The sequence below is a fragment of the Ochotona princeps genome, chromosome 4 (genome assembly GCF_030435755.1).
Source record: "Ochotona princeps isolate mOchPri1 chromosome 4, mOchPri1.hap1, whole genome shotgun sequence".
NCBI lineage: Eukaryota > Metazoa > Chordata > Mammalia > Lagomorpha > Ochotonidae > Ochotona > Ochotona princeps.
Genome location: NC_080835.1, coordinates 2,222,693 through 2,235,866, shown reverse-complemented (window position 1 = coordinate 2,235,866; position 13,174 = coordinate 2,222,693). Strand labels below are relative to the sequence as shown.

General features: G+C 61.5%; 1 protein-coding gene across 1 annotated transcript in view; it reads left to right on the top strand.

Annotated features, from left to right (window-relative positions):
* Positions 1-9,002: 9,002 nt before the first annotated feature.
* The window catches only part of SHANK2 (SH3 and multiple ankyrin repeat domains 2), a 308,953-nt gene continuing 304,781 nt past the window's right edge, over positions 9,003-13,174 (top strand). Inside the window, exon 1 of the mRNA XM_058662689.1 lies at positions 9,003-9,266. The gene's annotated coding sequence lies outside the window, so the exon portion shown is untranslated. The remainder of the gene's footprint in view (positions 9,267-13,174) is intronic.

The window sequence follows — 13,174 nt, the reverse complement described above, 5'->3', positions numbered from 1 at the left end:
AGGGAGCTGGATGGGAAGTGGAGCAGCCGGGATATGAACCGGTGTCTGTGGAGTACCTGCGCTTGGAGGTACTGGATTGGCCAGTTGAGCCAACGCATGGCTCCACCATCGTCTGGAGCAGTTTGTTGTCCTGTCACAGGACCATCTTACCACGATCACTGATAACACTGCCGCCGTGGGCCCTGGCTCAGCCGTGGGGGAGCGCTGGCATGAAGGAGTCGGCCGGGCAGCCTGAGGCTCACGGCCCCGCAGGGTTCCTGTGCGAGGTTTGTCCTGTAGGGGTGTAGAGTTGAGAACAAAAATGTAATAAACACGGCTCATTGCTGACAGCAATACGTTTCGCTTTTGTAACTTCTGCTTTGCTGCTTTGGCTATGAAACCGTAAGAGACGGTGTGAGCCCGCAGGCGAGCCTCCTACGTGACCTAAAACACAGACAGTTCTCAGGCCCCAGGAATCAGGCCTGAGTCTGGGCATCTCACAGGGGGCTCCAAGGCCCGAGTCGGCTTATCTTAACTACCAGACCTGAGAAGAACCAGGCACAGGCTGTCCAGCCACAACAAGCTGCTGTAAACTGCCCCCATAAAACCCTGTGCATGTGCGTTCCGGGCTGCACCCTGGTAAGCGGGGTCGGTCCCGGTCGGTGGGCTGGCTGCCTTACCTCTCATTGTAATAAAACTTTGCTGTGACTGTCACTGGTGAGTGCAACATTCTGTCAAGTGCGCAATGGGGTGTGCCTCCGCCCCGCCTCCTGCCTCCCCATTCCTGGGCCTGTGGGATTGCAGGTCCTCGGGGTGGCGCCTGTTGATGGGGCAGGGTTGCAGTTTGCAGTACCCCAGATGGCCTCCTGTCTGAAGTCTGCAAACCCAGCCCCCACCCCAGAGCCTAGACCAGCAGGGAGTGGGCGGTGCTAGGGTTCCCTCCAGCCCTGCAAGTCCTGAGCCAGACCCCGCCGCCCAGCTCCTGCCTCACCTTGTGGAAATGAGGCCCAGTCCTCTCCAAGTCTGTCCTCTCAGCTTGGGTGGCTCCCGATGGACAGCCCCCGGGGGAGGGCGTGAGGGCAGCCAGCTGTTTCCTCAGCTGGGACCCAGAAGGGCTCAGCTGGCGGCTCCCACACCTGCCGGGCATGGCGCTTGGCCAGATCCACGGCTGCCTCGATGGATCGATCCACGCGCACTTTAAAAAGCCTCCTGCCGCCTCGTGTTAACTCCCTCCATCTGCTGCCTTGGGGATTCTTACCTAGCGGCTCCTGTCAGTAACAGCCTCTCTTCTCTCTCTGAGAGCACGACTCTGTGTCCCCATTGCAGCATGGTAATTCCCCCATCTCTGGGACAGGGCAGGATCTTCTGAACAACAGCAAGCCCACGTGCGTTCAAGTCCTGGTACAGAATGGCGTAGGTTGGCACCAAACCCACCCAGCGCCTCCCCCATACTCTAAATTGCATCTGGTTACTTTAAGACCTAGGGCAGTGGGGGTGCTCTGTGAACACTTTGTAGCGCTGAGCCAAGCAAGACAAAGTGTCCACAGGAGCCCTCCTGGGGCCAGCTGGTTTTCAAATATTCTACCCCAGCCCAGGCTCCCACTAAATTCGCTTAGAAGCCAGAGGGAAGGGCAAGCATGGGTGCTGCGTTCCACCCGTCAGTGCCCAGCAGAAGGCCAGGGATTGAGGGCAGAGGGGATGACAGCAGGGGCTCTGGGGTTGGACCAGGGTGGGGTGACGGGGTGTGTGCTGTGCCAACAGAGGCTGGAAGAGGCACCCAGCTCAGCCACAAGCAAGACTGCGTTCTCCTGAGCTGTTCAGCCATCAAGCAGGCCTCGAAGTGGGCAGCCTAGCAGGTGTGAGATGGATGAGCTCTCCAGAGCGGGGGCAAGCAGGAGGGAGCCAGGGCTCCCGTGACCCCAGCATCCAGGATCCAGGCTGTGCCACAGGGTGCCGTGCCCCCAAGCAGGGCTGTAACGCACTCCTTCCTGGAGCAGCAGCAGCAAGAGTGGGACTGTGACCCGGGAGCACTTGCTGTGCCGTGACACCTGCCGCTGTGTGGCCCATGTGAACATCTCCCAGTACGAGCTTCAGGGCCCTCACTCAAGCACAGAACCCCTGCTTGGGGGAACGGCACCCTGTTGCGCAACCTCTGAGTAGACACCCACAAGGCGTACAGCCACGCAGGGACCTGGGCCACTCTGGGCTCCCCTAACCAGGCTGCTGTGGCTCATGTCCCTGGGATTGGGACTACCTGGTCAGGGCTACCTGCCGGTGCTGTCAGCTGCCCGGGTCTCTGCCAAGGATCTGTGTCGGAGCCTGCTGGTGGGAAGCGTTGGACTCGGGAGGTTCATTGTTTTTTGAGAGTAACCCAGAGACTCTGCACAGAGAGGTGGCTCGATTCATTCACTGTTGGTCCGTCTGCGGGTCTGTGTGCGTGTGTGGAGAGGGAGAGAGAGAGAGAGAGAGAGTCTCCCATCTGCTGGCACGCTCCCCGGATGTCCTCAGCGGGCCCCATCCGGGTCCCCTACACAGTGGTACCCAAGCTCTCAAGCCATCACCTGCTACCTCCTAGGGTGTCTGGGACTTGAAATGAGCGCTCCAACAGGGGACACTGTGTCTCAGGCAGTGCCCCCGTGACCGTGACCTGCCAGTCGCTTCCTGCAATGTTCTCCCAGGCTGTCTGGAAAGGTTCAGCCAGCTGTTTGCGTACCCGGACTCGAACGGACACCCACACTCGATGACCGCAGTCCTCTGGGGCTGGGGCAGCTCTGAGGAGGTGGCCAGGTGCACAGGTAGTCTCCTGTGGATACACGCAAGTTCCTGCAAGCCAGTTCCCTGAGTCCCTGCATCTTGTGCCCTAATGCCTGTGGCCACACCACACTCTCAGAAGCCATGTGACTTGAATATGGTTTGTGGGTGTGAGCCCCAAATTCTCGTCCCACCGTGGCCATGGGAAGGTGCTGAGTCATTTGGGATTTGGCCATGGGACAGGTTCCCCAGAAGCAGTTAGTGCGGGTCTCATGGGTCTCTGCTCAGCCCCCGTAAGAGCAGGACCTGTCTTGGGCATGTCCCTTCTACACCTGTGCCGCAGTATGCTGCTGCTGTCCCCACCCATGCCAGGGGCCAGCAGGTGGGGCCGCCCGGTCGGGGCTGGCCAGCCTCTGTACCTTGTGAGCGAAACGCACCTCTCCCTCTCCACATTCCCACTTCCAGGGGCTTCATCTTCACTCAGAAAACTGACCAAGATGCTTTGGCTGGAGCCCCCACGTCTCCACCATGGAAGGTGCTGGGTTGTATCTGCCCTCGCCTCCCAGTTCTGGAAAACAAGAAAGCAAGCAGCTTTGGTTTGTCTTCACGGTATGGATTCATGGTAAACAAAGTGGTTTTTCAAAAATGTGTGTCAGTTTTTACTCAGAATGGATTCATTCCTTCCCCCTCTCCCCATAGCTCAGTGTGCACTCAGGTGACCGTCAGGCTCGCCAAGGCTGAGAGCACAGAATTAAGCCACTGCTTGGGCACCTGCCGCGTCTGAGTGCCTGGTTCGAGTCCCGGCTGCTCCACTTCCGATCCAGCTTCCTGCCAACACACACCCTGGGCAGTGGTCACTGATGCCAGGACTTGCTTCGCTGCACCCACACGGAAGAACTGGCATGAGCTCCTGGCTCCTCGCTTCTCCCTGTCCCAGCCCTGGCTTTTGTGGCATCTGGGGAGTGAACCAGCGCATAAAAATTTCTGTCTAGCTCTGCACCTCTCTCTCTCTCACTGTCTGACATGTGAATATTAAAATAAACCAAGTATCAGTGATCTCATTTCTCCTCCCGTAGCCTCCCTGGGAACCAGCTCCCAGCAGCCCCTACAAGGACTCGACCTTTCCCGGCCTCCAAGCACTTGCCTGTTCTGGGCACCAGCATCAGAGAGGTGGGTGCTCCGTGGCACAGACCAGCAGGTGCCACCAGCAGGGGCGATGAGGGGTTCTTCAACTTGCCTCCTCCAGGGCCCTAAGCTAGGTAGATGGCTCCTGGGTTTGGATCACCATGAATGAAGGTTCTGCGGGTGAGTGTGACCTTGCCATTGTGGGGGCTCAGTTTCCCAGGGAGCCTCCCCCAGTGGCAGAATGCAGAGGTTCTGCCTGGACTTCTCCCCAGCGCTCCCTGACAGGTGTGCCTCTTCCATCCCTGCTTGCCATCCCCACACCTTCCCCCATGGAAGAGGCTCACCGGTGTGGTGGTCCGTGTTTGAAGTCGGACTGTGTGTTCTCCCTGGCGGAGGGCACAGCACTCATGTTCCACTTAGGAGCCTCACCTCACAAATCCCTTCTCCTGGCCGGGGGCTGGTCTTTTCATGCTGTGGATAATGCAACTTTCAAAGAGAGAAAATGCTAAACTTTGATGGAGCCCGACACATCCATTTTTTTGTCTTTGATGCATCATGGTTTTGTTGTCAGAACCGAGGACGTACTGCCAAGAACGTTTTTGCTTTTGTTTTTCCGTCTGAGCTTTCATGTGTCCCTTGGGGGTCATCTTGGTGTGAGGTGTGGGTAATGGACTGAGGTAACGTTCCCCCGCTGGGTGGCCCGGTCATCCCAGAAGGTCACCTTGTTTTGTGTTTTACGATCACTTGTGTTCCATTAGGGCTTTGATGATTTCGTTCCTTGGGGACAGCCGGCTTTGGGAGAGGACCTCGACCTGCCTGGCAGTTGTCTGATGTCGGATTTTGGTCTGGGGGACATGGGACTGTCTCGGCCCTGGGGCGTCGGGCTAGCTCGGAAGGCCGCCCTCCCTGCTCCCCAGCTGGACGCTGGTTTGGCGGCGTGCCTCTGGCACTGCATTAGCTGACGCCCAGTGGTGAAAGCTTTAACTAAGCTATGACTTATAATTGCCACAAGGCATGGTGAAAAGATTTAGCAATATTTTTCCCCCCAAATTGCCAGCACTGTATGACAACACCTCCTATGGCAGCGTTCTTGTTTTATACATTAATATTTATCTGTTTATTTCAAGGGAGAACAAAATAAAGTGTGACTATTCCCCTCCTTTGCTCCACTTCCCTGATGCACACAGCGGTGAGGCTGGGCCGGGCCGCGGAGCCCGGGGCTGTGGCTGGGTCCCCAGGTGGAGGGCAGGCCGCTGCCCCTTCTGTCTCACCAAGTGCGCAGCCCAAGGAGAGCTGGAGCCAGGAGCTGACCCTGGGCAGGGGGCGCAGCTGCTCCCACCTGGGTTGGCGGCATCAACACATCTGTGAAAGCTTCCTCCCGTCCTGGAAAACAAGCTGCCTGGGTGGGGAGGGTGAGCATGTGGCCGTGCCCAGACATGATGTGCACGGGGGAGCCTGGGCACCAGCCACCCTGAGATGCAGGGCCCTGGGTGCTTCGGTGCCAACAAGAGCGACAGTGGGAGTAGGAGGGGACACTGGGGGCCAGGAGAGGGGGAAGCTGGGGTGTGCACAAGGCCTGGGAGAAGCCCCCCTGTGGCGGGGGAGCCACTGCAAAGTGGGCTTTGCAGGTGGGCGTCCGATCAGATGGGCGTCCGAGCACGTGGACCCCCGACTCCCGTGCCGACCACTCCCCGGCTCTGTTCCTTTACGAGCTCAGAGTGGGGCAGACAGCCTTCTCTGTTTTGGCTTAAGGATCTGGCTGTTGTGGCCATTTGCAGGCGAGCCAGCTGTTAAGCCTGGCCCGACACCTGTTCCTGGCTCTGTCCACTTCTTCTTGACCACTTTCCCGGCAGAGGTCAGGCTCCGCTCCCGGTCCGTCTGGCTCAGGCTCTGCTGGCATCCTGTATGCTGCTGCCAGAGGAGCTTCACCCATGGCTGCTGGCCCTGCCAAGGCGGTGCTGGCCCTGGGCAGGCTGCTCCCCAGACCCCTAGCCCCAGGGGTCTCTGGGTACATCTCATTCCCAGCACAGGACAGGGTCCGTCTCGACGGTGGCCCTGCCTCCTTTTTCCCATGCTTACATTTCTTGCTTGATTTTCCTTTTATTCTAAAAAAAAAAAGTTCACTTATTTGAAAGAAGTGGCAGACAGCAAGAAAGCAAGCAAGAGATATCTCCTATCTGCTGGTTCACTCCTCCAGGGGCCATCACAGCCGGGACTGGGAGACATCAGGACCAGCAGCTCCATCTGGGTTTCCCACGTGGACCTCAGCAGCGCCGTCTGTCCCAGGCACCACAGCAAAGGGAGCAGCCGGGCTCTGCGCTGGGATGGCTGAGCTCGCAGCACTGCCGGCCCCTCACCCACTTGTCTGGTGCCACAGCAGGAGGTCTGCAGTGGGGAGTGCCAACTGAATTCAAACTTCTTTGAATTCCATTTTCTCAGGGACTGTTCTGGCGACCCCTGGCAGCCTCACTCCAAGAACAGGGGGCGGGGCAAGGGGTGTGCCCACCTGCAGATTGGTGCTTTCATACAGTCCCTCAAACCCCACCCCAGGCTCCAGCCAGAACCACAGGACAACATCTGGCCTACCCATGAGAGCTGCAACAAGCGCTCGATGCAGGCTACAGTAGGGGATAGCTGTGCCAGGGGCAGGAAGCCCCCAGATAAACAGGACCCCCTCGGCAGGGTCTCCCCAAGTGGGCTGAGGTTGCAACCTCCCCTTCCTGGCTTCCCAGCTCTTCTTCTCTGGTCTCTGAGACTCGGGCCCCTCCTGCCTCACTCTGGAGGCCTGGGGGAGCCTGCCCGCCAGCACCTCAATTCATCTCAGCTTCCAGGGCAAAGCAGAGCCTCTCCTCTGCACTCCACCCTGGTCAGCCTGCCCCCGGTGCCCCACCCTGGCAGCTCTGCTCCAAGTCCCAGGAGCCCCTTGAGGGCAAACGCACAGTCAGAGGCAAGCCCTCACTAAGATGCGGAGGCTGAACCCAGCGCTGTACCCGCAGAGGGACCCTGCAGGGATCCCACGCCACCAGGGAACATTGTATCAGCAGCTTCCTGCCAAGCTGCAACCTGTCCAGAGAGGCGAGAACTGCGCCCAGCATCCCCATGTTGGATGAGTACGGCCAGGAGGGGAATTTGGCTGGAAGAGACAATGGAGAGGCTTTGAAAGCAATGGAGAATGGCTATGGTGGGGCCGAGGGAGAGGCGCTGGCTGGCCTACCTTTACCAGGCTCTTCCTAGGCATGCCCGAGTTTACCTGGCCTTGCCTGAGCCTCTTTGACTCACGACCTTGAGCAGGTCTCATTCCCTCCTTGAACCTCAGCACATTTAGGGTTCCAGCAGGTCATTCTCACTGGGGGTGGGGGTCTGATGCTCCTCCTCCTGGTGCCACAGGCCCAAACCCAAGGTCCTCTGGCCACACAGACGGGGCTGCTGCTGAGGGCCACGACATTGAGCACCAAATATGTATCATCAGACTCACCAAATCTTGATCATGTTTTCCTGGGATGGAAAAAGGCACCCGTGCTTCCCCCACTGACCGCAGCAATGGCATCCTGTCTCCGAACGCGGTCCCTCTGTCCAGGCAGTCCTGGGGCGCTTGGCATGCTGCGGCACAGCCACACGCCCCACGTGTTCTCCCTTCTCAAACCTGCTTAATTCCTCCCTGGCCAGGCCTGGCCAGGCCGCTCACTTCTGTGAGATCAGGAGTTTGGGCAAGGCACAGGTGTCCCCGACAGGAGGTGGCTCCGGTGCAGCTGGAACTCCTGATGAGGCTAAAGGTGGGACAGCTGTGAGGGCCCCACAACCCTGAGTTAGCCTCTTAGGGAAGGCCGCGCACCTCCTCAGGTCTCGAGGGACGCGGCTGCCTAGGAGCTTGGGGCTGAACGGGACCTCTGGGAGTCACACAAAGAAACTGGGGCGTGAGCAGGACACTGCCCTTCAAATGCCAAGCGGCCAGGCTCTTGGGCACGGACAGAGCCCAGGCCCCCGAGCAGGGAGCCCGAGGTGGGTGGTATCTACCTGCGGGAGGCATCTTTGGAAGATGGCTGAGTGGCTGCTGCTGTGGGACTTGAGCCTTCACTGAGGACAGCCTGCTGAACTCTGACCTTGCCCGCTGGGTGTGGAGCTGCGCTTTTGCAGTGGGCATTGGCGCTGGAGTCAGAGGGCCGCTGGGGGGAGGGGCACGCACGCAGCCTCTGCCCTTCCCTGTCCACCAGGTCCCCGGCCGCCCCCTACTCCCCCATGGGCCAGTAGGTTCCAGCAGGTGCTGGGCTGCGTCCTGCACTCATCCCACGAATATTTCATGAATGCTCTTGCAGCAGCTGCCCTCCAGGAATTACAACTTTTACTCCAGTCTGTCCTGAAATATTCAGGCCCTCAACACGTCTTTTTCTTTTTTTCTTCGTTGAGCCTAAATGCTTGTAAAGATTTCTTTGAAATGTGGGACAATTATGCAAGCAGAAAAAACAGTATCTAGAGCAAATATTTAACTTTACTTTCGGTATTTAGAAGCCAACGGCATGCACAGCCCTCATGCATATCCTAAAAGATGGATTCAAGAGGCAGAAAAAAAGGATGGTATTGGGGTTGTGTGTCAGGCGCCGGGTGTGCCTGGAGCGCCGTCTGCACTTCCTTCCTCCAACAGGCCCCCTCTTCCTAATCCAGGAAGTCCAGGACACAGAGACCCCCCCAGTGGGGCCAGCAGGGTCTGCAGCGGGGTTCCTGGCGCGTGGCTCCTCCCTGGGATAGGAGGACAGGCCGGGCGGACCGGAGCTGGAGGTCACCGCCCCTAAAGGGCTCCGTGGGAGGGCTCGGAGCTGCCAGGCCAGAGGCTGAGCAGCCGCAGGGGCCCCAGGGCGCCTGGCCGCTCGCCCCTGTGGTCCAGGAGGGCAGAAGGGGCCAGCAGCCACGCACGAAGTTTGTGCTCACTGGGCGACGGGGGCCCCAGATTTCCGATTCTTTGTAAGTCCTGCCGGGCGGGATCGCCGCGCGTTCCGGACCCGGCTTCGCGGCACTCGGCGACTTCCCGGGCCGCTGGGCTGCCCCGGGAGGCGGGGGTTGGCGGGAGGCGCGCAGCCCGGGGCTGGGAGGCCGGCCCGGGGCGGGGCGGCGCGCCCGGGGTTGCTACAACAGACCCCGCGCGCGCGCGGGCGCCGGCGACACAGGTGCGGCGCGGAGCGCAGAGCCGGCCGGGCGGCCCCCGCTTCCCTCCGCTCCCCCGAGCCGCCCCTCCGGGGAGGACCCCGGGGGCGCCAGCGCGGGCCGGGGCCGCGCCTCCTGCCCCTCCCCCGGCACCTGGGAGGCGGCGGCCGCGGCGGCTCCCGCGCTCCGGCTGGCCGAGGGCGCGGCGCCGCTCGGGTCCCCAAGGCCGAGCCCAGGTGCGCGCGGACGCCGCCGCCCCCCACTCGTGGAACCAGGTGAGGTGGGGGGCGCGGGGAGTGGGCGGGGCCGGCAGGCACAGTCGGTGGTCCCGGGGGCCTCGACCCTGCTGCAGGAGGCGTCCTGGGCCGCAGGGGTGGGGGAGGGACTCGCATGTCCTGATGTGTGTGTGTGTGGGGGGGTGCTGCTTCTCTCTCGAGGCGCCCCTTCCCCCCCAAGGCATTCTTCCGGGACCGGGTCGGGTTATAAAGGCTTTGGGCGGGCGAAGGGCGCAGCAGCAGCAGCAGCAGCCCGGAGTCCTGGAGCGCACAGACCCCTTGCCCGGGGACGGCGCAGGTGAACCCGCCAGCCGGGGCACCCCGGGCCGGCGGGGCCGCCAGAGGGCGCTGGGGGAGGCGGGCACCCCGAGCTGTCACCCCGGCCGGGCCCGTGGCGCGCGCGCGGCTGCAGCGGCGGGCGGACTCCCGCAGCCCCGGGCCGGCCACCCGATGCGGGCCCTCGGAAGCACGTCGGGCGCCCGGGCTCCGGGGTCGCGCGGAGTCCCCGCCGGCCGTCCGGCCCCCGCCTGCCGCGCTCCGCAGCAGCCGACGAGCCCGGAGGGGGAGCGGCCGCAGTGTCCGGCAGCCCCGCAGTGAATTATGCAGGAGGCGGGGTCAGGCGTGCTCGAGTTGCCCAAGTTTCCCTGGCAACTTTCACCCGGGCTTTTCCTCTCGCTGCCCCGGCAGCTCCGTCCGCGGGGCGCACCCCCGGGGGACGTCAACCACGCGCCCACCACTCCTGAGCCGGAGTCGTCAGACTGAGCTAGCAGGTGCGATCCCCGCTGCCCACGGTGGAGGGTGCAGGGTAGGGCCAGCGGTGGACCTTGCCGCCAGGGCTGGAGGGTCTGCGCTACACTCAGGGCGGGCGCAGGCGCTGGTGAGGCTCGCCCCTGCGTGGGGACGGGGTGGGGGGAGGCGCTGAGTCGGGAGATGCTGGTAGTGGTGGTAGTGGTGGGTTGGGCCACCAGCTTTTAAAGCGCCCGGGGAGGTGCTTGGGCCCTGCAGGTGGCGTGTTGAGGGCTGCGGCTGCGGGCACCTTCTGGAGTCCCAGAGGCCAGCCGCCCATAAGTGTCCTCGTGGAAACTGGAGGTGGTGAGTTGCGGAGTTGTGTGGCCTCATTTTTCGATTGGAGCTCAAGTTCCTTTGTTAATGAGGTCAACCAGCTAATTAAGTTTAGCTTCCAGACGTGGACAGGTGGTTCTGGATAAATGTGTGGGTTGGAGGGTGGGGGCAGGGTTTTGGACTCTGGAGCTGCAGGTGCGGCCCCAGAGGGAGACAGGTCCCTGCCACTGGTGCCAGTGCCAACTAGGCAGCCCTACTGTGTGCCAGGCTTCCCCAGGGTTTGCAGGCGGAAGGTTGCCTGGAAGGCTGAGCTGCGGTTTGCCTAGGGTGGGGGAGCGGTGTGGGTATAGAGAGGTGCAATGGTTTTTGAGGGGTTGGGGCCGGGGTTTGGTGGGTGATGGAAGTGGCCTTTTTTTTTTTTATTGGAAAGGCAGATTGAAAGAGAAGTGAGCAAGATCTTCCATCCTCTGGTTCACTCCCCAAGTGGCCACAATGGCTGGAGCTGAGCCGATCCAAAGCCAGGAGCCAGGCACTTCCTTTAGGTCTCCCACGTGGGTGCAGGGTCCCAAGGCTTTGGGCCGTCCTCTGCTGCTTTCCCAGGCCCCAAGCAGGGAGCTGGAAGGGAAATGGAGCATCCAGGGCGTGAACTGGTGTCGTAAGGGTACCTGCACTTGCAAGGGGAGGATCAGGAAATTGAACCATCATGCCTGGTGCATGTGAGAAGTCACAGAGTCCTTCCAGGAGGAGGTGAGAGGGTCACCTGTCTCCCGCCCCAGTGCTGCTGCCTGCTGTTGAGGGATTGCTCGATTTCCTGGAAGGTGGATGGCTTAGGAAGCCGGCCTCACCCTTGGTCCTCTGTGGGAGGCGAGTTAAGGCGGATCCCCAGGGGTGCCACCCACGGCACCCTGCTGGGCTGCTTCTGGTTTGGGGAGCCTGGGAGGGGCATGCCTGTACAGCCCTAGAAGCTTCGTTTGCTCATGTGTGTGGCAGGTGCTCCATGCTCTGCGCTCGGTCCCCCTGCCAGCTCACCCCGTGCGTGTGGCGAGTTCGGGACTCCCAGGGGGGCTGTTCTGGCCCAGTGGCTGGCATCACATGGGGCCTGAGGAGAAGCTGGGGACTAAGGAGAACGAGCTGGGGTCACTCGACCACCACGCAGGGGACGCTGCCCAAGATGTCCGGGGGTGGGCCCCAACAGGAGAGTTCCCGAGCCCCCACAGGCAGGGTAGGGAGCTTTCCAGCTGGGGTGCACCTGGCCCCTGCCTGCGAGTCCAGCCTCCTGCTTGGTGGACTGGAGGCTGCCAGCTTGCCAGCTTCCCCCCGACCCCCCTGGGGGCCTGGAGCCTCCGGGCAGCATGGTGGACTCTGAGAAATGCTCAGACGTCCCCAGGCGGGGAGGCCCTGCCAGGTCCTTCACATCTGTGCGTGCCTGGACCGTGTGTGGTTGAGCGGCTTGTTAGAGACGTGACCAGGACGAGCGGAGGCCGAGGGCCTGCAGGCTCCCTGTCGCCCCGACCTGACCTGCCACTCCCGGAGAGCTCACTGGGGCCTGGCTTTCTCTGCTTGTTGCAGTAGATGTGGGCTTGCCCCGTGTGGTGTGCTGAGCCCAGAGTGGACCACCACTTGCAGTCTCAGGGCGCTTCCTGCTTGCCAGCAGCCGGCAGGTGCTGGGAGGTGGTAAGTCCTGAAGCCGTCTGTCCTGGACCACACAGCTGGGGAGTGTGGAGCTGGCATGAGGCTGCCTGGGGAGCCCAGCCCTTCCTCCCCGCAGCGTGCTGGGCTCCGGGTGTGGGGCAGACAGACACATCAGGGAGCTGGGTCTGTTGTGGGGGAGACCTGGGTCTCGTGTGGTGGTCACTGCTGCTGGTGGTGGATCCGAGCAACGGCTTGCCCTTGGTAATGAGCGCTTCCTCTGTGAGCTCTCGTGGGACTGCGGGGTCCTGGAGGTGACCTCCCTGTCCAGTTTGAGGGACTTCCAGTCTTGTCAGCACGGGATGTTTTGTTTGTGACACACCGTGGTGCCGAGAGCTGCCCAGCTGGGGGACAGCGGTGTGGCAGGTGGGAGTGCCTGGGAAGTGACCAGTGGGCCCCCCGGGATTGGGCCGCCAGTTGTCGGTCAGTGTCAGGTGGGCAGGTCTCAGGGGGAGGGCTGACCTTGGGAAGGCCGCTTGCTGCAGCTGGATGTGGACTGCAGAGTCCACCTTCTGGGCCTCAGGGCATGCAGAGCAGGCCTGGCTCACCCCTTGCATCCTGGACTGGACGTCCCTGTTCCTACCCCACCCTGGAGGTGGTCCTGAGACACCAGTGTGACCTGGAGGAGTGACAGGTGGAAATGTCCCAGGTACTTCATATAAACAGGCCTCCTCTGTGGGCGCTGGTTCGAGTCCCGGCTGCTCCACTTCCCATCCAGCTCCCTGCTTGAGGAAGCAGTGGAGGACGGCCCAAAGCCTTGAGGCCCTATACCCACGTGGGAGACCTAATGAAACTCCTGGCTTCTGACATTGGCTGGGCCCAGTCTCTGTGCTCATTCAGAGAATGACCTAGCGCATGGTTCATTCTCGCCCCCCCCCACCCCGCCAACTCTGCCTTTCAGTGTGGCTCTGGATGGGGTCTTTGGCAAACGTGGTTTTCTCTTACGTTTCCTGCCACAGGTTCTAGAACAATCAGCATGCAGCAGCAGAACATGGGAGAGCCGCTGGGTGAATTCCCTGATACCTGCCGCCGACAGTGCGTTAATCATTGGCTAGACCCTGGTGTGCTGTAACGAGAGCATAGAGCATGGGGCATTCTTCGCTTAGGTTTAAATATTTGCCAAGGGCCTCAGTCCCCCTCCGGGAGGTCAGCCTGCA